Raw genomic sequence first — 23,002 nt, forward strand, 5'->3', positions numbered from 1 at the left:
TCATAGCAGAACAACGCAATGAGAGTGAACGCAGAGGAGAAGCTTCAACAGTCGGCATGAAATGAAAATTCACCCAGTGTATTTTCAAAATGCATCTTACAGTGAACGATTTGTCCGTTTAATTTTTTAACCTTGATTTCCTCAATTATTTAGTCCGACTAAACCCCACCTCTTTATTTATTTATGTATTATTTAGAAAAGGGACTGTTTATTAATCAATATTCACGAATGTAAATGTACCCAAATTAGCCCGAAGGCCAGTTTTCATTGGTAGTCCCTTTGCCAGAGTTATTGTTATTAGGCCTAAAACTAGAGAAAAGGGTAAAACATTACAACAATAATAGACAACTGACTGCAAGCTCACATTCAGATCTACTTCCATCTAATCAACAACCGATGCATGAAACCGATACATCTTTTTTGATGATCTGTTGTCGCAATATTGGAAGAAAAAGATCTGTCGCTACTTGAGTTTCATCACAACTTTAATGCATATATCTGCATTCTGAGCCTTTTGAGTATTTTGCAGTCTTAGGGCCAGATTTACTTACAGCTTGCATCAGTGCAAAAAAAAAAAAAAAAAACGACTGTCAGGAATTACTGAAGACAGAGTGAGAAACTAGCGCTGAAAAGGGCCAGGGTTATTTTTGAGGCTGACCTTATTGCATAAGCATTTGCTGGAGTTTCCCTTTAAGACGCAACATTTATAGTAGTATTACAATGAATCACACAAGGCGATTTACAAAGTTTTGCTCTAGTCAATCTACTGGTGTTTGCGCCATTATTTAAAGGGGTCATGAACTGACTTTTTTATTATTATTATTATTATATTGTTGTCTGAGGTCAACTTATGACGTTCGCTTGGTTTTTACATTCAGAAACATCAAGATGAATAAGTAATAGGCTATTTTCTACCCTGTTTTTGAGGGTAGCTCCTGAAACGCTCGGTTTTTATGGGCGTGCCGCATTGAAGACTTGGAAGTAAGCGCCCACTGCTATGATTGGATAACAGTTTTGCATATTATAATGAGTCATGTAATGCGCGAGTTGGTGGGCGGGGCTAAACAGGCAGTGTTGAAGTAGGCGTTGATCTTCTTCTGTGGAGGCGGGGTTTGATACCCTGTGACGTCACAGATCAACACTTTGAAAAACCTGTCGTTCGCTGGGCCTGCTGTCAATAAAAGCTTTTATTGGACTAACAAGGAAGTTTTCAGTTCTGAAACTTACAGGATATTCTTATAGTATGATGACCTCTTATATGTCAAAAGCTCAAGGAAAATTTGATTTCTCAGTTCATCACCCCTTTAAGACTCAAAAAAACATGTCTTAAACCAGACGCTAATCTGCACTGCTCTTGTTAGATTGTGTTGACAGTTGTCTATGGAAATGATCCGGCTGAGTTTGTGTTCTTTAATAATTGCGTGTCGTCAGTAGATCATGTGCAAAACTTTCCACTCCCATCGGCGCTGTTTTGGAATTGCGCTCTCATGCTAATTTGCCATTTATTAAATCTGGCCCTTAACAAACTATAACAGTCAATGCTACTAACTTAACCACATTCAGTAGCATGACAGCATCTTGTACTTTAACAGGTGTATTCAAGTTCAAAATGGTCACCCTATTTAAGACGCATTCAACAACAACAACAAAAGAAAAGTTTTTTACCCAGAAAAATATATTACACATTAAATGATTATTTTTCAAGCTTTTAGAGTCTGATGGATCCCACAAGATTGTGAGATACCAAAATCTGTCAGCTGGTTGCGCACAAAGATTCTCAACAGATGCAGTACGTAACGTCACCTAATACTTTCTGACTCCTGTTTCATAAATCCTACTCGGGCAGGTACGCGTTTTCTGGTGCAGGGAATGTGTTTTTGATGGCGATGTTTTGCTCAGGTTGGAAAGCATTGAGGTCCTGAGCCTCGTTCTGACGGCATGTTGAGAAAGCTGCCCGGCTCAGTCCAGAGTTAAAGAGAGTTTTCCTGAATGAGTCATCTGTTTATACTGTTCCAGTTCATTTCACCCGAGACTTTTTTAAATAAGTCCCTTGAATGATATAACGCTCAAATCATAATCTGCACAAGGTCGTGTACTCAGCCCTAAGGTCCTTCCATTTAGTTAGAACGGACAATTAAGACTCAAACCAATAACCTTTTGCTGACATAATAATGGTGTGATCAAATCCCAGAGTGTCTATGAAGAAACAGATGTCAGCTCTCCAAGGCTTCGCTGGGGAAGACTTTCCAGCTTAAGTTGGCAGTCTTAATGACAGCCACGGAGAGTGTCGGTAATGGTAAAGGTCAGAACTTGGCAAAGGTCAGCCATCTTCCAACGGCGTCCCTGGAGAGCCCTGGAAAAACTCGAACGAGTTTGTCTTTTAGAAGTGTAGCATCACGAAGAGGCCAATTACTCCCCATGAAAGCGGGTGGAGGTGTGAAGGTTAGGATAACCGTACTCAATCTCTTCTGCTATCGCCACGAAACCGTTGTTTGTTTATGTTTGACGTCGCCCTGCACGGCGAATCTCAGGATGCCCGGATATGAAGTCCAGGGAGAGCTCTGGGAAGTGCTTTCCTGTTTTCAGTTTGTGTTCCGCTGACACGTTCGGAGAAGGAAACGGGTTATCCAGCCCGGCCAGCTGCACATGACATTAGCCTCCTCCTGCATCCCACGCTGCACCTCTCTGTCCTCAGCCAATGGGAGGATCCCGTGCCGCCGTCACTTCCAGTTTTGCATGTGTAGGCCGTTGCCATGCCGACGGATGGTTTCCGGAGCAACCGGCGAGCAATGAAATGAACTAAGCAGACCTGGGGTGAACCTGTGGTTTTAGAGATGGGAAAAAGTAAAGGAGGACAAAGAAATTGAAGCGAAGGATTGAAAAACCATCTGCATGGCAGCCTGGAGCAGGCGTGAACTTGTTCCTCGGAGCGTTGAGATTCCCTGAGCACTTGAGTTCAGAGGTACCAGGTTGGAAGTCTCAGTCTGAAGTTGACATTGTACCTTGGTCGAACTTGCTGCCATGATATTGGAGTTGGTATGATTTTGTGGTGCCCAGATATGGCTGAAGTTGAAGTCAGAAAATGAGTCAGAAAATGTTATTTCAGGTGTCTCACTGTAAAAAAAAAAAAAAGTGTTCAGTTCACTTACTTACACAAAACACAAACTTAATGTTTAATTGAAAAAATTAAGTTATGTGAAGTTGACAATTCCACATAACTTATTTTTTCCGATTAAACATGCAGTTTATTTACTTAAATGCACACTATGCAAGATTTGTACCAGCTTCAAAGTCATTTCAATGGTAAACGAACTCGTAGTAGGGTGAATCATCCGATAGCAAAGCGCGCGGTGGGGGATGGGGGGTGGGGTAGTTGGTGCAGCTGGCAAAACCAGCAATGAAGGTTTGAGAGGTGGCGCCCCGCCAAATCTCGCGAGAATCACAACGTAACATACGTCACATACATCTACACATACATACACATACATACAACATATGAAACAGCCTCTGGAAGACACTAGCACACATTTCAGACGTGAATCATGGCAGAGGTGACGAAGAAAACGAAGAAAACGCGGTCGGAAGAGTCAAGGAAAAGAAAATGTGAGTGGTATTTACGACAGTAACGTTAAATACAAGTACTCCACAGCGACTCTAGGGGTCGCTGTTTGACAAAAACGGAAACTGCATAGTGTCCCTTTAATAATTGTAAGGCAACGAGTTTCCTCAAATTTGTTAAGTTAACTCAACTGATCACTTTTTGGGTTTCTCAAATCTGTCCGGCAGAGTTTAGCTCAAACCCTTTTCAATCTCACCTAACTGTAATTACTCTGGGTTAATGAGCTGATGAGTTGAATCAGGTGTGTTTGATAAGGGAGACGAAGAAAATGTGCAGTGCCAGTGTTGGTCCTTCAGGAGCAGGGTTGAAGAACACTGCTCTAGATCAAGATTGTCCTCATGAAAGCCTTCACCTCTCATATGCACAAATTCAGAAAGCCCTTACCTCTTACCTTGGTCCAAGGCAGAATGGATGTTTTTACTAGACTCAATAGTAGCAGCAATATTACAAATATTGAGGAAACGTGAAAGACACAAAATCACTACAATAATATTTTTGTTTTTAAACGTCAAATAGTCTATGAATCCTACAGCGTTTAATCTCATTAAAGAGAAAGTGAGTGTGAGAATGTGAGTAACCTTGAGGATCAGAAGATGATGAGTGTCTGGTGGGAGTGTGTCTGTGTGTGATTTTAAAATGAAGAGTGTGGGAGTGCTGAGAGGAAATAGCTGTGGTCGAACTGATGACAATCTCACACACGGAAGAAGATCTTTGGAAAAGTCCATTCTTTATTTGAGACTGAAGTTTTTAAAATAATTGAAATATTACATATATGTGACTCTGGATCACAAAACCAGTCACGAGTCGCACGGGTATATCTGTGGCAATAGCCAACAATACATTGTATGGGTCAAAATTATAGATTTTTCTTTTATACCCAAAATCATTAGGATATTAAGTAAAGATCATGTTCCATGAAGATATTTAGGAAATGTCCTACCATAAATATATAAAACATTTATTTTTATGAGTGAATGCAGCAGAATCGTGAACAAATGGACAACTTTAAAGGCGAATTTCTCAATGTTTCGCACCCTCAGATTCCAGATCGGACAAATACTGTCCTATCCTAACAAACCACACATCAATGGAAAGCTTATTTATTCAGCTTTCAGATGATGTATAAAACTCAACGTCAAAGAAATTACCCATGTGACTGGTTTTGTGGTCCAGGGTCATACATTTATTATTTATGTACTATCTATAAATAATTATATATATAATTTTTTTTATCAATATATGCATTTAAATTATTTAAAAATATACAGTATATCATTTTTCAATTGATAGAAAAATAATATATATATATTATTTTTCTATCAATTGAAAAATGATATACTGTATATTTTTAAATAATTTAAATGCATATATTGATAAAAAAAATTATATATATAATTATTTATAGATAGTACATAAATAATAAATGTATATTTAATATATAATTATATCATATTGTTTAATAATTTACATATTTTATTTATATAAAAAAGCCCTGACTCTTATGAAATTATTTAGCTTTTTCTTTGCATATTTGTGAGGTTGTCTAACTTCAGATGAGATTATTCTCCATCTCTCACACCGTGTATTAAGATACATTTTCATCAATCCGATCACAATGGATGACGCTAAATACTGGTGTAAAACGTTTTGAGCTTGTCCACTTTCGGCCACTTCCAGAGGTTGTTGGAAACGTAATCGACCGGATTGCTCTCATAGTGTAGAAGCTCATGTGGTCGAAAGCGTTCGGACAGCCACAAAAGACGCTTACTGTGTAAACATTACAGGAAGAGCTCTAGCCAGACGGGATTTAAACTTTGTCGGCTGAAGACCCAAGTTTGGTTTGAAGACGAAAAACGAACCAAGCACAATGTTCTTTTAGCATTCACACTGTTCGACTTATCTTGCGGCTGTCAGAGCAGAAACTAAAGCTTATGCTCTCCGTGTGTTTTTCCGTCTACGGGCTCTTTCATATGTAAATTACATGAGCTTATTTCATCCATTAGATCGAAAGATCTGAAAAAGTCCATACATGTACCCGCCCAATTTATTATTAACCGGTATAAGCTCCAACGTCTGCTTCTTGCCCTGTGCTTTGACACCCGGCTCGCATTTTCCTTTAAGGATGGCCTTGTGTTCATCAACTAACAGGGCTAACAGTAAACACTGTTCCTCTGTCCAGTTGGGCTTTCTCGTCCTTCTTGTTTTTTATTCCATGTTTTCTACATTCAAACCATCACTTAAATAGACAGCAATCAATGTAATTGGAAAGAGTGGAACAATTTTTATCATTCTAAGGCAATCAGATACCTTATAGGAAATTAACAGCATGGTAAAAAAAAAGGATTTATATACGTATATATAATATGTGTGTGTGTGTGTGTGTGTGTGTGTGTGTGTGTGTGTGTGTGTGTGTGTGTGTGTGTGTGTGTGTGTGTGTGTGTGTGTGAGTAGACCCACTTCATATTATATGAAGTGAGTAGACCCTATACTTAAAATCGCTCTTTTTCCTTCCTGGACAAACAACCAATCACAGTCTTCAAAAGATTGTATCATACATAGCAACAGGGTCAGCCCCGCCTCCTCACTAAGATTCAATTTTACTCCTTTCTCAGAGTTGCTCTCAGATCGGTCCCGAATAGCTCTTAAGCTAAGACTCCTACGTAGAAGTTTTTAAGCTAAATTAGGAGTTTTCTGAGAGGATTCTTAGAATCTTTAAGAATACGGGCCCAGGTGTAAACGGGTATGTGTCTTCCTCGTCTACTTCCGATCTGATCCGATCAACCAAAACGCATCTTAATACCAGATGTAAACGGCCTTGTTTTAACAGCCCCTGTCGACATGATTTTGTTCCTTATATTTTCATGTTGGTGGCCTGTGTCCATCTATGAATTGCACACGTTTCTTTCATTAGCGAATGGTCAGATTATTATTCTGACAGTTTGACTCGTTTAACCATGTTGCGATTCCTAATGTTTTGACCTATTCATTTGCTCACCAAAGCCAACTTTTACTTGCATTGTCCGTTCAAAAGGTGTTCATTTTGAACCTTGCATACTCTTTTCCAGAAAGTTTATGGGAAGCAGCTGGAATGATTCACTTATTAGATATGGCCAGTTAGAGTCAATTCAGATATCGAGCGATTATTTGGATCTGATCTAAGCAAAGATCCTCTCTCGTGTCATCAGTGTCAACATGTAACTTTAGAGATTCCAGGTGCTTAAGTGAAACTCTTTGTCCGTCTCATTTAGTGGTTGTGATATTTGACGTTTGAGTCAAGTTGAGTGAATTAACTCACAACAAGATTATGTCAGTCTTCATAAGGTTTCCACTTGAGCTATTCAGATTATGTCAGCGTTCCTAATGTTTCCACTTGAGCTAATCAGAGAACCGCCGGCCTCGTCTTATAAACATGTAACCTTTGACAGGTTCAAGTGCAGTTAAAATTGTTTCTCCTCTTCAGGACTACCACCCTTGCTGATGAAAAGAATCTAAATAAACCCAAACAACCTCAATTTAGTTTTTCAAAGCATACGTGATTCAATGACCGGCACGATTCATCCACTGTGACAGTTTCCATGATACCTGGCGCTTCCAATGACTCCAACAATCATCTTCCATTTAAGTTAGTGTACTTTAAAACTATTGCCTGCCAGAGATGCATAGCAAAGAAGGATTTTGCCTTCATGGCTTGCCAGTTAAATTATGTATTTTTCTTTCCCTTTCAATCCGTTCCGTTCTTACTGTGGCTTCTCCCTTCATCGTGTAATGAAACAGGCATGTTGTTTTGCGCCGGCTTTTGCACGCTGTCCCAGAATGCGTATTCGCGTCCTCCCTTGCACTGGTCACTCTGAACTCAGACAAATACCACAAAATTCCCCTCCAATAAAAAGGTCCCCCGTCCCCTGAGCCTCTGCGGCGAGGCTTTTTCCTGCTTGTCTGGTTATGGGGTCATCACTTGGTTTGGTAAGCAAAAGAACTTGACTTCTGACCTCTCTGTTCACCCTGGGGGACTGTGTGTCTGGGTGAGCAAAGGAGAAAATGTTTTAGAGGAACAGTGGCTAAACCATGCCTATTATCATTTTAAAAACTGATTTTGCAGTAAAGACCAAGGCAAAAATAAACCCAGTCTTAGAGCTTTTGGAAATCGGTTAATTCGGATGGTTTGTTTGAAGTAATCAGTTCTTTCACATCGCTCATTTCAGGTTAAATGACGGAAAAATCGGTCATTGGCGGGGAAGGAGTTAAAATATGAACTTCTGTTCGATCACAGTAAAATCACATTCATGGAATAGAATGTAATTCACACTCAAGTCCACAGCTTTGTTTATCACTTTGAAAATTATACCCTTTTGCTTTTCCCCAAAATGCATGGCACGCCAAACATACGCCCAAAACTCCTCTGCACACAGATCGTTTGAAAGACCCTGGCATGCACATCTGGTCACAAGTCTGACATATACATAAAAGACTTGAAGAAAAACAGACTCCTTGTACATTTTTCCAGCTGTACTTGATCATCCAATGCCACAATGTTGTCACACATGGAGAAAGTGGATATGACTGAATCGGTGTTATTTCAGAATGGAATTGTACACAGGTGCTCCCATGGGCTCTTGGCTGATTGCTAAATGGCCCTGCGTCCCCAAAAGAGGAATTTGTCTTGCAGACAAACTTTGCTTAACCCTTCCTTGCCAACACCTCCAAGACCTTTTCCGATATGTAACTAAAGACATAAGAAGTGAAAACCAAATCATTTGGAGAGTTGAAGCCAGGAAACATTTCCTTCCTCTTTTATACGTGAACAAATCTCATTTCAATATAATGATACTTGCAGTATATACAACAGTTTTCATTAAATGCATTGTTTTTTTAAATATACTTTTAATTTAGTCAATTTTTCATCTTCTCATGTTCTTTTATTTTAGTCAGTCTTATTCTGACTAAAATGGCATCTTATGTGAAAATAAATTAAACAAATTTTCATTATTTTGTGTTATGTTGTACATATGTTTTTAATCTCATATGAATATTATGCATTTGTGTGAGTTAGTTAACCTGTTTTACTGGTTTATTCACTGTTCAGCTTTAGTTCAATTGTGTCAATCCACAACATTATTGATTATGAGTGGATTATTTAAAACAATCACAGTATTCACTTAGTTTTCATCTTTTAATATCTTGCTGTTACTTTTTAATATAATATTTTTGTCAACTTTGTTTTAATTAAAACATTTTATTGTCATGATGGACATTTTCCAACAAAATCAAGAAATCCACTGTTAATGTTTATGTCAGTAGTTTTACTAACAAGATTAACAATGGATGAAACCTTTCCAAATTTAAAAATAAAAATATATAAAAGTGTTGTAATAGCCAGTTGTCACTTAGCATATCAGATGTCTTTGTTTTAGTGTTTATCGTTCTCGGTCCTCTATGTCAGCTCTTTTCCCTACTTGTTTCTTAGTGTTCCTTTTATATGCAGTTTGTATCTCCTAAATACCATCTAAAAATAAAACGGGGTATTTATTTTATATACATACTGGAGGGACAGATGACATGGAAAGTGTCCAGTGTAAAAGGGTAATTCATTACTTCTCTTTATCCAAAAAATGTTTGCACATGTTGGGCTGCACCTCCAGCAAGCTGGGAGTTGGCTCTGGGGCCGGGTGGGAATGACAGATCGTTTTAGGGAGTTCAAATCCACAGCCCCAAACATTGTCTGTCATGTTCTGCACTCTTCCTTAGACCCTCTCATATCCATCATGGCGTGGGCCCCTGGATTAGACACTTAACTCAGTCCACACATGTCCTGTTACCTGTATGTCATCATTCATTTAGATGACGACTGCTTCAGCTGGGTGGTCTCCGTGACTGACATGACTTACTCCACGTGTGATGTTCCTCTTAGAGGGAGTATGTGGCGTAGTTCATTAGTAGTTCATTCACCTGTCGACTTCAAGGTAGGAATTCATCACGTAGTGCAGCATGCTTCATTGGAAATGCTACACAATGGATCAGGTTTAGGAATAATTTGGATGGAACAACAGAAGGTGCTAAACACTTTCATGTGGTTTTGGGGAAAGGGCTTTTTCAACAAATCCTACACATTCACCTTTCTCATCTCTCAACATCTCCCAAAGCCTCTCTCTGAAGGTGGCTTCATAAAAAATTCCTACAGCATGTTCTGTAAACGTTGTAAATTCCCTTCTGTCTCTACTAATGGATAAGATCTCCCATACTTACATTAGTTTAAAAGTGCTGTAGCTTTGGATGATGATAAACTGCCCGGCGGCCTAGTACTTACTCCTTTCGGCTTCGCCTCTACAATTGAGAAAGAGTGCTGAGGAAAGATAGACTGTTTTACTGCCACGATCCATGTCCGAACAGACCTCACACTGCAGCTATGACGGTCACGTGTGTGTGTGTATATACACATGTCCGTGAGCCAGGCCTGGAAGTTCGGCTGTCTGTTCGCTGTGTCTGAAGTCCTGCCATGGGTGTGTTCTGTTTACTGGGAGCTGTGGGAAATGAGGGGTGGAACCGGAGTGGGAAATTGTTCTTGGAGGAGGGGGAGAGGCTTCAGTTTAAACACCCAGTCCAGCTGCTTTGGCCTGTTGCATGGGCCAGAGAATGTAGCGCTCCCCTCGTTACATCATAGTCAGTGGTCCCAGGTCCCACCGGCGCACATGTTGACACTTCTCACTCACTTCAGTGCATGTAAGAACAGCAGCCATTCAAATATTTGTCTACTGGGTTCGTGAATGATTGGAGGGTGCCAAGATACAGTCGAGGAGTCGTTGTCTGGTTTGTTCCAGAGGCCACAAAGCCACTTTGTGGCTGGTGAGGTGATTGTCGGACTCTCGAGGTCACACCCAAAGCAGGAAGTAAGGGATAAGTCTGAATTAGCTCTTCAACCTAGTCATATATGAAGTCAGAGAAGAAAGGCGGAAAGCTGATACCTGAACTTCCACTGGAGTTAATGAGTAGGGCTTCCTTTGACACAACTGCAAAACACAAAGGGAGTGTGTGTTTTTCCAATCAGAGAGGAAAGACCAGATGGGAAGTATACCAGACACCCCCTGAGCACAGTAACAGAGGAAAAGGCAGCAGGGGCCTAAGTGATTCTGTCAGACACTGACACTTCCTATGAGCAATTTTATTACTTCTGGTACAACGAATGGAACCTATCTCCTGGATCTCTGTGTTTTTACCTTTGCAGTCCTAATGTGTTTGATACAAACTGTCCTTGTATTTTGTTGACTTTCCTCGAGGTTCACATTTGGCTCCTTTTTTGTTTTCACAAAATACTAATGGTATAACTCACCAGCAGCCACTGCAATAACATATATTTTTCTACGAAAACATCAAATGTCAAAGCATGATATGATTTATGGAGAGGGCTTTTTGCACTAATGCTTATTTTTCAAAATACTGACATACACCAGAATGTTTTTTCAATCAAGACTAATCTCTCAAGGTCGCTTTTTCAGTTTGGATTTTGATATGTTGACTTAACATCTGAACAACAACTCACCTTGTTGTCCCGGTCGGAGTAGAAACTCAAACACCATTCATAGCTCGGTCTATCAAAGCAGTGACACATTATTGACATGGTTTCCTGTGTGTGGTAAAATCCAGTTCCTCCTCATGTGGTTCCTCTGCACAGCAACGGCTAATAAGTTCCACCTCAGATGGTCCACTTGTCAATTTGGCAAAGGTTTCTAGACCTGTCCAAGTCAAGCTTAGTGTCAAACACGGAGATGCATCTTATGACTTATTTGTAAAGTTATATTTCTGAGAATACCGCGCTGAAAAAGGGTAGTGCCGTGTCCTGTAGTGGATAAAACTCAGGGTCGGTAATTGGGAGTTGCTAGTTTCCCAAAGAAGAAAGCCATGAGCTATCACCACTGGACCCTTGAGCAAGGCACTTAACCCCAGGTTACTCCAGTGAGATTACCCCTGAAAGTTGCTTTGGATAAACACTTCTACAAAATTAATACATACTGCACAAAGGGTAGACTAATATTTTCAGGTAAGAGGGACTCACTAGTTTGTTCTTTATCTGCTTACCCGAATATGTTACAGGCTCACCAAAAGTAAATGACACTTTGTCATCACTGTAATCAAGAGACCAGGTTGTGGAAAATCCAAGTTGAGAAAGGATATAGCCAGGGAAACCATGCTGCTATCGTGATAAGCTGCCGTAAGTTTGGAAGATATCCAAAGTCATTAGTACAGCTATTATACGATCCCTCATGCAGGGACGGACTGTCGGACTGTCAGTGCATGAAATTCAAGGGCTTCCTTTTTGCCCAGCATTGAATCCGAAGCTGTCAAAAAGAAACTATGAGTCATCATTAACATACACTTCCATTGAAGTTAGTCCATGGCCCCATGATAAATGGTTCACGGCCCTTACTGGTCAAGGTCGAGTGGCTCCAAGTCACTGTTTGGCAAAGGGGTTAATTAGGCATGACCGCATCTATGTGTGTTATGAATGAAACCCATTTAGCTACGAACTGCCACGCTCTCTTAGCCTACCTCATTACGCACCATCTTATACTCTTCCACTTATCTGTCACCGTGTCCACAGCGTATGGTGTCTAACATACGGAAACCACACACACAAGCTTTACAGCTCAGCTCTGCAGGATAATTTGCAGCTAGAGCACGTTCTGTGCATAGCCTTTTGTGACAGCCCTATGGAAATGATTCAAATCAGTATGTCCGACCTATGCAACTTGTTTAATTAGCTAATTACCTGGAGAATGACTGTCATGGTAGAGCTTCCGCAGCGCTGGCTGTACAATAGAAGAGAATAGGATGAGTTATGCTTCTTGTCAGTGCAACTAATATAGTGCAAGTGTAGAGAGAGAGAGAGAGAGAGAGAGAGAGAGAGAGAGAGAGAGTAGGGTGAACGGGTTCATTGGCCGGTATACATTGATACTGGCACGGATGCACACAGCGGCACAGACACACATGCGTGCTCATAGGAGATCTTTCTAGATGGGTACATCTCACATGTACACAAAGCACAAACAAACTGACAGAGCAAAGAGTAGGAGGTGATACTGCAAGGTTATACGAAGTGCGAAATGTACGAAAGTGAAAGGTAGATAAAAAGAACTCCTTGATCTCGTTGACGGTAGCGAGGCACAAAGGGAAGACCTAAAAAGCGAGCTCTTCATGTATTGCTGTTCATTTTCCCCTAGTGATTAAAGTGGGCTAAGGGGGAACTGTGACTCATAAAGCTGAAGGATTCATACCCTTTTGACCTCTCATATGAAGGGAGACCAAAGATAGCAGCAATGCAGGTGTGAAGAGCTTTAGACCTTCTCGTTTATTTTGACGCACTTCGTCACCAATGGTGATTTTCTTGTCATTTTTAATGAATAGAAGCCTTATTTTCTTTTTCTCCTGGCCTCTTCCTTGCCTACATTTGGAAATAAAATCTATCATTATTTTTTAATACAGCATTTCATTACAGGTCAGCCGCTGGATTCCTCCATGGGTTTGCAAAGAGCACAAAGTATTATTACTTTTAAATAAATATTATATGGGATTTGAGGTTATTCATGCATTATAAAGATATTGCTCACATGTGGAGACCACACACCAAAATATGAATAAACAAAAAGATAGAGTCTACGATCCACTTCTCTGACCCCAAACCATGTCACTCAAGATTTGCGAAACGTTTTATGGCAGAAGTGTTGCCCAACTGTCGACATAAAGCTTCCAGACTTTCTGTGTCTCTACGTCAAAATTCTTCAAAACCGAGACAGGGAGACCGCCAAAATATCAGCACCTGCATTCATTCCATGGCCAAACAGGACCTGAGGGAGATCATGCCTGCCATGTTCACCATTCATCAACAATGAGACTGCGATCTTTGTAGAAAGTGAAAAATGTTGCTTGTTGACAGTGCTGTACTTCTCAGGTAGTGTTACGAAAAAAAAGAACAGATATCAGATGCATAAGATCATCATCAAAGCAGAATTTAAGCCTAAAAGACCATTATATAAAGACAATTTATTTTACCTTTGTAGTTGATGTTTTGTACAATAATTAGCATCAAAATGTTCATGATATTCACTGTTCTACAATAAGTGTCTTTGAAAAAAAATGTAATTCGTCTTTACAAGGGAGAATGCGTCACAGGATGAAAGTGTTTCTTGGCTGTTATCCTCGCACAGGAACAGGTGCAATTGACTTGTAATTAGATTTCATTGTTCAATTCCATCCAATTGCTTTTGGCTTTGTTTTGCTCATGTGCATCAGACCGTAGGCTTTCATCTTTGATAAGACACACATTTTATGAAGTATTCAATTAGAATTTCTTGAAGCTCCCTCACTTTCCCTCTCTTGTGTATGTGTTTTTATGGTCTGTATGTCTGTATCTGTGTAGGTGTGTACGTGAGTTTGCAAACCTTCCACCTGTCAGATCGAATTTTGTCCAAGCTAGAGATTCCAGGAACCGACATCTATATCTTTTATACATCCTGGGCTGTGAGAGCGTGTGGGAGAATAAAATACTGAGAAATTGCCACCGTCATTCTTCTTCCCACCTGTCGTAACGTAGACAGAATAAAATAATAGATGTGGTTCATATGCTCATCTTGCAGAGGGCATTCATCATAGTAGTTTGATATTTACTTTAAATCTACTCTACCATATATTCCTGCATGATGTTTACAGAAAGCTCTTCATCTTTATTTCCTGTACAGTATCTCACTCTATAGTAAGTCCATCAATGCGATATTAACCTGGCTATTAACTTCTCATGACTGGACTAAAGTAGTTTGTTCTGTCCATATTCATATCGAATGACCTGTTTCATTGGACACAGCGTTTGATGTCAACAACAAAAACGTTTTGGGAAGCAATTTGTCTATTGAGAAGCCTTTTTTTGCCATCTTAACTACAGTATGCATGATTATACAGTTAGTTGTATTTTATTATTGCATTTAACATTGTTTTCTCTGCTGTCCAAACCTATGTTTGAACAGATTATTTAGATAGTTGACTTTAGATATTCAACTGTAAGTAACTTTGCAACTACATGTCAACTAGCAGTCATTAGAGTATTAGTAGACTGTCTGCTTAATATCGGCTAACACTATTTTGATGGTCCACTAACAGACATTCTTCTAACTAGGGATGGCCCGATACCGATACCAGTATCGGGTATCGGCCCGATACTGAGCTCATGTACTCGTACTCGTACTCGTAAAAACGCCCCGATACCAACAACCGATACCAGGCAGCGTGTGTACAGTGTTTGTGTCCAGACAAAGAAGCACTGACAACAGAAAGTATAATGGGGATAAAAAAGAAGGCTGTCTATGAAGTAAATGTATCATATTAGTGAAATATTAAACAAAATATAGTAACGCATATAGCTGTGGTGCGCGAGCTGATAAGAGAAAAACGCTCAGTGGTCGAGCGCAAGACGCCAGTGGAAAGTCTGTAGTTCAGTCGGATGTCAATGGCAAAGAAAGTAAAACGAGGCATGTAGCTTATTATTAACATTAACTGACCAGAGAGAGAGAGAGAGAGAGAGCGAGAGAGAGAGAGAGCACTTCTGTTGAATGCTCTGGATTGCTGATCGTTCACTCGGCACGTTTATTTGGATTAAAACTAAATCGTATATGTAAGTAAAACATGAACTGTTACCTTATTTATGTTTAACGACATTATTACAGGACATTTGCAGGGTCAAGAAGTTACATGAACTTCAAACATCCAAAGCGCGTGCCCCGAAAACCATCGCCTCAGACAGCGCGCAAACACTGAGTGGAATTCTTTCACGTATTGCGCTTGTACGGATGAATTCACACAAAACTATGTAAAAACGCCCGTCTTGGCGAGTATCCTAGTAAACAAAGTATATTATATGTCAAGTGAACGTAGACAGTATAATTCAAATGGGTTCCGTGCGTTCGGTCTTAAAGGGGCAGCAGTTGAATTAATCTGCTGCTGTGTTTTAATGTTAACCAGACAAAGGATTAACTCTTGACTAAATAGGCTACCTTTTTTTGTAACTTCACAAAAAGATCCATCTATATTTAATTTATACAGTAATGAATATGCAGTGCATTAAATATATTTGATGAACAAATTAAGTTTACATTTAATAAACAAATATGATTTGACATTCTTTTGGTTTCTCTACCAATACATTTAAAAATGACAAATGCATGAATTCAATTAATTGAAAATAAAAGATACAGGTATCGGCTACGGTATCGGTATCGGCGAGTACCAAAAATGAAAGTATCGGTATCGGACTCGGCCTGGAAAAAGTGGTACCGGGACATCCCTACTTCTAACTATAAGTAACTTTACAACTACGTCAACTTATTCTACTTATTCTACTAACTCAAACCGTAAAAGTTGACTAATACTCTAATGACTGCTAGTTGACATGTAGTTGCAAAGTTACTTGCAGTCAGTAAAATATCTAAAATACACAATTAAAATAAAGTGTAACCTTATTATTATGCCCCTCTCTGGAATTCTTTATTCTGATTGCCCAGTCGTGGCCTTCTGCGATCAAATATTTTTGTAAAATGACTGCCAAACTCTATAAACTCTACAATGTTTCATGCAACTGATTTCCTGCATAGTTGTGCTAGTTTCATGTCACTTGAATCGCTCTGAATCACTCTACACTCTCTTTCTTAACACATAATGAGATAATTCCAGTTCCAATCAATATTTCATGTCCATTTAGTTTATTTATTTGGTAGGTAGCCGGGGTGATACAGTCAGACGGTCATTATCGCAAAATTAAAAACTCTTCAGGGAGTATTTTTCAACATTTAACCCTGATAGTCTCAAGCATCAATCCGTTAATTTTAGGATAACATTACATCACTCCCTGTGAATTATTGAGCACAACAGTGACCGCTCACTTTATCAGTGGTCGTAGGTCAAGTATTTTCCCCATTCATTTTCTCCATAAGCCATGTCGTGAAGCAAAGCAACCAGCTGTGAGATGAATCACAACATTTTAAGCAAAAAAGAAAAAAGGGGGACTAGATGTCTTAATGTGAACTGAATGTCCTTTATAAAGGACATGAATTACCCATCCCATGAATCATTGTGAATGATGAAGGATTTAAAAAAAATTAACTTTAATATTAATTCATAAAAATAAATTCACACTGACTTGTGGTTTTAAAGAAAAATGTATGGTCGCTTAATTTTAGAGCTCACTGGTAGTCTTGAAAAATGCATATATATATTCATTTAAAAATCAGTTTTGTGCATTTTAACTTCCAGTACTCTTATCTGAATAGTTTGACAGTGCAAGTTGTGCTTTCCAGAGGCATCTACAACAACAATTTACAGCTCCCCTCCCTGCCACAAAACACATCTCGCAGCGTCATCTTTTAATTACTAATAGTTTCAGAGTAAATGCACTTTTTGTTCATCCCAGGCCTCAATCAAACAAATAATTCTCCTTGATTAACAGATCTTGCCACCTGCCTTGTCCCACAATGTGAAGTGATAAACCATACACATATCCAGACACACTGTAGACTCATACACAAACACGTTCAAGCAATGAAAGCTAAGTTGGCAGCATAATTTCTTGCATTTACTTTAACGCAGCACTTGACATTACAAAACGACCCTTCGTCCCTTAGCTGAACCCATTTTATACGTTTTTGGTGAATTAAAACGGCAATTCTTCCTGTCTGTTTCTTAGAGATGTCTAAGCAGGCTTCGCCGAAAGCCTCTCTGAGTTAGCAAATCACTGAGAGACGCCTGCAAGAGACAAGCGAGATTTCAGAAACTGTTGTGTGTTAGTATAAGGTCTGAACTTTGAAGAGGCATGGCAAAGAGTTTGTGAGCTCAAAGGGGTGAGGCAATGTTTGAATGTTAAAATAGTTGAATGATACCTAAACATAATTGTAAATGTTTAAGTTTTCTCTTTCTCATACACTCTGCTCTTCGATTTACCGTTTGGAGACGTTTCACCTGCAAGCCCAACTTGTTTTTTCAAACAGGCTCTTTAGAGGAGTTGCAATGTTTCAATTTATACAGTATGCTATAATTTCAGGTGCATTATAACTAATTAGAGGCCAAGCACCTGTTGTATCCATTAGTGTTCTTATTATTATTATTCCGCTTCTTCTGGTATGGAATTAAATGGCAGCCCATAGAAACATATGGTAAAAAGTTGTGAAATTTGGTGATGGAGGACAGTCCAAACATTCACCACAGCAAATTTGGAGTCTCTAACTCAATCTCTCTAGCGCCATCAACTGTCTTAAGTTTCACTTACATTCATTAATGCTAATAACTTTTGAACAATAAGGGCTAGATACAAAATTCTTGTTTTCCTCTGACTCTGATTTTTCGAACTCCCCACGGTTTGTCCGATTTTCATGAAAGTCAAATCAGATAATCTTCAGACCATGCTGGCAAAAAGATATCAAAAGCTTTTTGATAAACCCAACCGCTCTCGAATAACGTACAAAAGAATTCTACTATGAGCATGCCAAATTGGACATGAGGCTATACCTCAGCAACGCTTTAGCGAATTCTGACCAAAATTGGTACATGTCATCCCAACCATGACCTGAGACTATATACAGCATTTCGTCACAGTGCCATCTACTGGTCAGAAGATATGGAAATTTGCCTTTTTTGCTAATAACTTCTGAATGCTTTGTCCAAAAATGATAAAACTCTGCCATTTAAATTTTTTTCCTAAAATGCTGTATTTTAGGACCGCATTAGCATATTGTTACGAAACTCAATGTGTGTCATCGGGATCGTGCCCTGAAGGTGCTCTGAAAGATTCCTTGGGTCATGCTGAGAGCAATGATACCAATTATGCCACATTTGCTCTAACTTGCTGTCCGCCATGTTGACTTTCTTTAAAAAACTATTTTTTCTAACTCCTCCTAGACCGTTGGTCTGATTTTCACCAAAATTGGCTCAGATCAACTTCAGACCATGCCGGCAAAAAGTTATGAAAAGCTTTCCGTTAAACCAAACCATTCACATCAGCGAAATTGTTGGCATGATGCCAAGCTGATTCTGAGGCTGTAACTGCAACGCTTTGCCATATTGACACTAAACTGTTTGTGTCATTGTCGCCTCACACTGACCACACCATTATAATTTGATAACAGCGCCACCTATCGGTCAAAAGTGATAAGCAAGTTAATAATATTACAGTGTTGTATTTGTGATTTTTCAGTCATTTTGACTAAAATAATCTAAAAACATATTTAATTACTTATTGTTGCAGTTTTTCTGAAGCTCCCAGCCATGCTTGCAACTCAAGTTGTTCATTTTTGAGCTTGGCCCCGATAACTGCTGCTTGCAGCTATATTTTAAATTATGTTTGAAAATGTTGTTAATTTATTACAAATAATGGAAGACATCAACTAAAATATTACTTGCACTGACAAAAATGATATGCTATTTCTGTCAAATCAAAATGGACTAATATTAACGAATATGACTGCAAAGTATTTAATTTGAGTACTCACAAGGACTATAAAAGTATGAAGCAGATTTAGGGGGTGTCTTATACACTGTAATTATACATTTAAGTATTGAGTAATATTATACATTTACTATATGGTTAGGATTAGGGTTTGGTTTAGGGTCAGTTGCATGTAATTATGCTTAATTTATAGTTATTACTAGTAACTACATGTAACATATGTAACAATGACACTGTAAAATAAAGTGTTACCCATAGTTGATAGCTGTAGATTTTGTTGTAATATTGCACGCTGCATGTCATCGTTGATATTTATAGCCCAGAAAGTATGACGATTTTACAATATTGGTTCAATTTAAATTACATTTACCTAAATCAATATGATTTGCATGTGAATCATTAATTCCAATTCAAACCAGTTCATTACACTTAATTGAACGAGCCCTTGACAAATCAGCCCGCAATGCACTCAAGTACTGGAAACCGATAGGGTGTGTGTGTCCTGACAACATAACTTTTGTGAATAATAACTATAGGTGTATCAAGTCACATACTACAGCTACAGATCTTTATATCCCCATGTAGCTTGAGAAAGATCTATCTCTTTTTTATGAGGCAATTAAATGCACACGACTCTTTAATCTATCAACCAATCTTTATTTATAAAGCACTTTAAAACAACCGAAGTGGACCAAAGTGCTGTACAGAAAAATAAATAAAAGACATAAAATACATACTTTATATAAAGCATATAAAACAAATCAAGAGACATAAAATAAGAAAAATAACCATACCATAGAAACAATAAAATAAATCAACAAAATGTCAACGTCAGGTGTCAAAGGCCAAGGAGAAAAAGTGGGTTTTAAGAAGCGATTTAAAAACAGACAGTGAAGAGGCTAATCTACTTGGCAGAGGCAGATCACATCACGGTTTATTCCACGGTCCCCCCTGAGCTTATGCTTTGTTTTGGGCACATTCAGGAGCAGTTGATCAGCTGACCTGAGAGAACGAGTGGGTGTAGTAGCTCAGAAATGTAGGGTGGGGCAAGACCGTTTAGGGATTTAAAAGCAGATAAAATAATTTTAAATTGGATCCTAAAATGTACGGGCAGCCAGTGAAGTGAGGCTAACAAGGGGGAAATGTGCTTGTGTTTACGTGCTCCAGTTAAAAGATGCGCTGCAAAAAAAGTCAACTCTAGTCTTGTCCCAGAAGGATGTGCTTATTGAAAGGACTAACACAATGAAAACAAATCCTCAATGCGGTTTGGCGACTTCCCTTTTTAAGTCTTGTTTAAATTGTGGATCTTACAACAGCTTACACCATGGAAAGACTGGCTTTGAAGCATCACAACACAATACCAAAAGATTGCAAATGAATAATTCCCATCTGACATCTGGTTAATGATAGATGTTTACTTGGATAGTGGTTGGCATGTGTTCTTGACAAAGTTACCGCTAATAGTTAGTCCTTCGAAACAGCAAATTGCATTCAAATGTTGCCTCTAGCAGTTAGGAAACGATTGGTTTTTCAACAATAAAGGACCTTCGATCTGCCAAAGTCTCCCTGACATTTCACGACACTGCGAGTCTCTTTTCATCAAATGAGCTCTGTTTTGTTTACTTGACTCTGTTAGTTTGGGAGTACCGAGATTTAGGAAGTCATTCAGTGTGACCAGACCCTGCGGTCTGAAGTCTGAGGAGTTTCTCAGAAGTCGACCCTCATCAGAGCTCTTGGCTCCCTCTCGGTAAAGTCTAGACATTTAAAGACCCGGGATTTAGAGCGCAACAAATAAAGGGGTTACAAATAAGAAGGAAACCATCTTGGCCATATCATGTAGCTTACATGCATCACTAGACGTTTAAAACGATCTGGAAGAGCCAGAGCATCATAATGCCTTCCACCTCATCCTGTTGGTTTACATGTTAATGGGCAAGCGAAGACAGTGGAAAACATTATAAGCAAGTGTGGAATAAAGATTTCCTCATCTATTCATCAACCAACAGTACAGTCATATAGAGGCTTCAGTTTTCAAGTATCTTTCCAGGGGAGAAGCTTTTATAATTTTTAATGGAAGTGATTGTCTTATACTTAAAGGTGTTTCAAAGAACCTGTATGATAAACCTATAGTCTTTCTCTATATGGTCTCCAAAGAATCATCAGTTATAGATTGGATAACTTTGAGTTTCTTTAGCCAGGATTTTCTTCCTTAATGTGGCCTTTATTAAAAGAGACCTCTGTTCACAAGAGAAACATTGTTCTGCCTTGGAATGGTGCTGTTTTGTAAACGCCGTTCGTCTAGAGATGCTCTTCCAATAGGCAACTGATGTGAGCATTAAGTCAAAAGAGTTGCCAAAAAACGCTGTCACAAATATAAAACACGTTTTACAGCCCTTGAATGACACAGTTGATCAGTTATACGTTATAGTTGGAGCTAAAAACAATCTTGGGTTCAAATCAAGTCTTTTTATACCTGGTTATTGGTGATTCAACAAGATTATTCATGATCTTTGGTTACACTTTATTTCGATAGTCAACTTTAGGCATTTTAGTAACTTTGCAACAACATGTCAGCTCTCATTAGATTATTAGTAGACTGTTAGCTTAGGGTTCAGGTTAGTAGAATAAGTTATGTACTAGCAAAGTTAGTCAGAATGTCTTTTGGGGAGCATCAAAATAAAGTGTTGGCAGATTTTAAGCAGACAGTCTAATAATCTAATGACTTTATTACTTTAGACTACCTAGAGTTAGTCTAAAGTGGAGTGTGATGTGATATTTAGTCATAGAGATGCAGTGTGTTTCTCAGTGGACTATGTATGAATATAAACTGATATTAAAAGCACCTGGGTTGAGCAGGTAAAGACATGCCACACATGAGCGATCCATCGGTTTATGGTCTGACATGATTGTTTTTGTTGTTTTGCCATGACGACATTAATGATTAATAGTCCGAATCCAGATGTATCCAGTCACATCATGTATGACATTTTGGGGATTCCCTGCCATGATGACTCACCAGCATTATTTCCAACAGTCATGTTATTCATGTAAGTCATGTTACTACATATGTCTTTATAATAACCCTGATGCTGTCACTACAACAACAATTCCCTTGGCCTTAGGCATGTTTAGATATTGACCCATGTATTTGGATTAGGTTTGAACACAAGGTGGCGTTGTCTCAGAGTCTTTATACTTAGCTTGGAGCCCAAAGGAAGCATTTGCTCAGAGGTTGCTCTTTTACAGCTCAGGAGACGTAATGGACCCTTGTGAAAAAGAAGTACAACATTTTAAAAAGAGTATGTATTACTACAAAAAATATACGGTAAAACTTAATTAAAGTTGAAACTGAATGCAATGTTTTTGGACACTTAATGACATGTTAATTGCAATTAAATGAAAAGTTATTATACATAAAATTTATATTACATGCAATTAGCTGAACTTTTGACCCACTTAAGTAGAAAATAAGTGCATCTTTATATGTAGTTTCATAATTAATTCTTAATATGGTTTAAGTACACTGCTTATATATGCAAATCTATTATTTAATATTTTATTTAATCAATATATTATCTGCAAGTACAGTTTCTTAAAATATACTTTTAGGTTTAAGGGGAGTTCTAAGATGTTCTCAACTTCATCTCAGATATTTTTCTCAGGGGAAATAAAACTAGATAAACATGAGACAACTGTTGACATACAATAGCACAATACATTTTATGTGGCTGGCATAAATCATTTATTAATTTAGTTTCTGAATAATTTGGTGGGAAATGTTCGCATTTATTTAGAAATTTCAGACTTCCAGGTCCAGAAATTGGTGAGCAGTTTGACACATTTTTGAAATCTCATTTGAAACTGTAAAGAACACATTTAATGTCGCTAAAGTAAACTCTATTGTTTCCCAT

At 38.6% G+C, this 23,002-nt stretch overlaps 1 long non-coding RNA gene across 1 annotated transcript in view; it reads right to left on the reverse strand.

The window, feature by feature from the left end:
* Positions 1-1,473: 1,473 nt before the first annotated feature.
* Positions 1,474-23,002, reverse strand: part of LOC306993016 — a 42,956-nt gene continuing 21,427 nt past the window's right edge. The window contains exon 4 of the long non-coding RNA XR_013796389.1: positions 1,474-3,114. This is a non-coding gene — a long non-coding RNA (uncharacterized lncRNA). The remainder of the gene's footprint in view (positions 3,115-23,002) is intronic.

The sequence above is a fragment of the Phoxinus phoxinus genome (assembly GCF_949152265.1).
Source record: "Phoxinus phoxinus genome assembly, chromosome: 24".
In the NCBI taxonomy this organism is placed as follows: domain Eukaryota; kingdom Metazoa; phylum Chordata; class Actinopteri; order Cypriniformes; family Leuciscidae; genus Phoxinus; species Phoxinus phoxinus.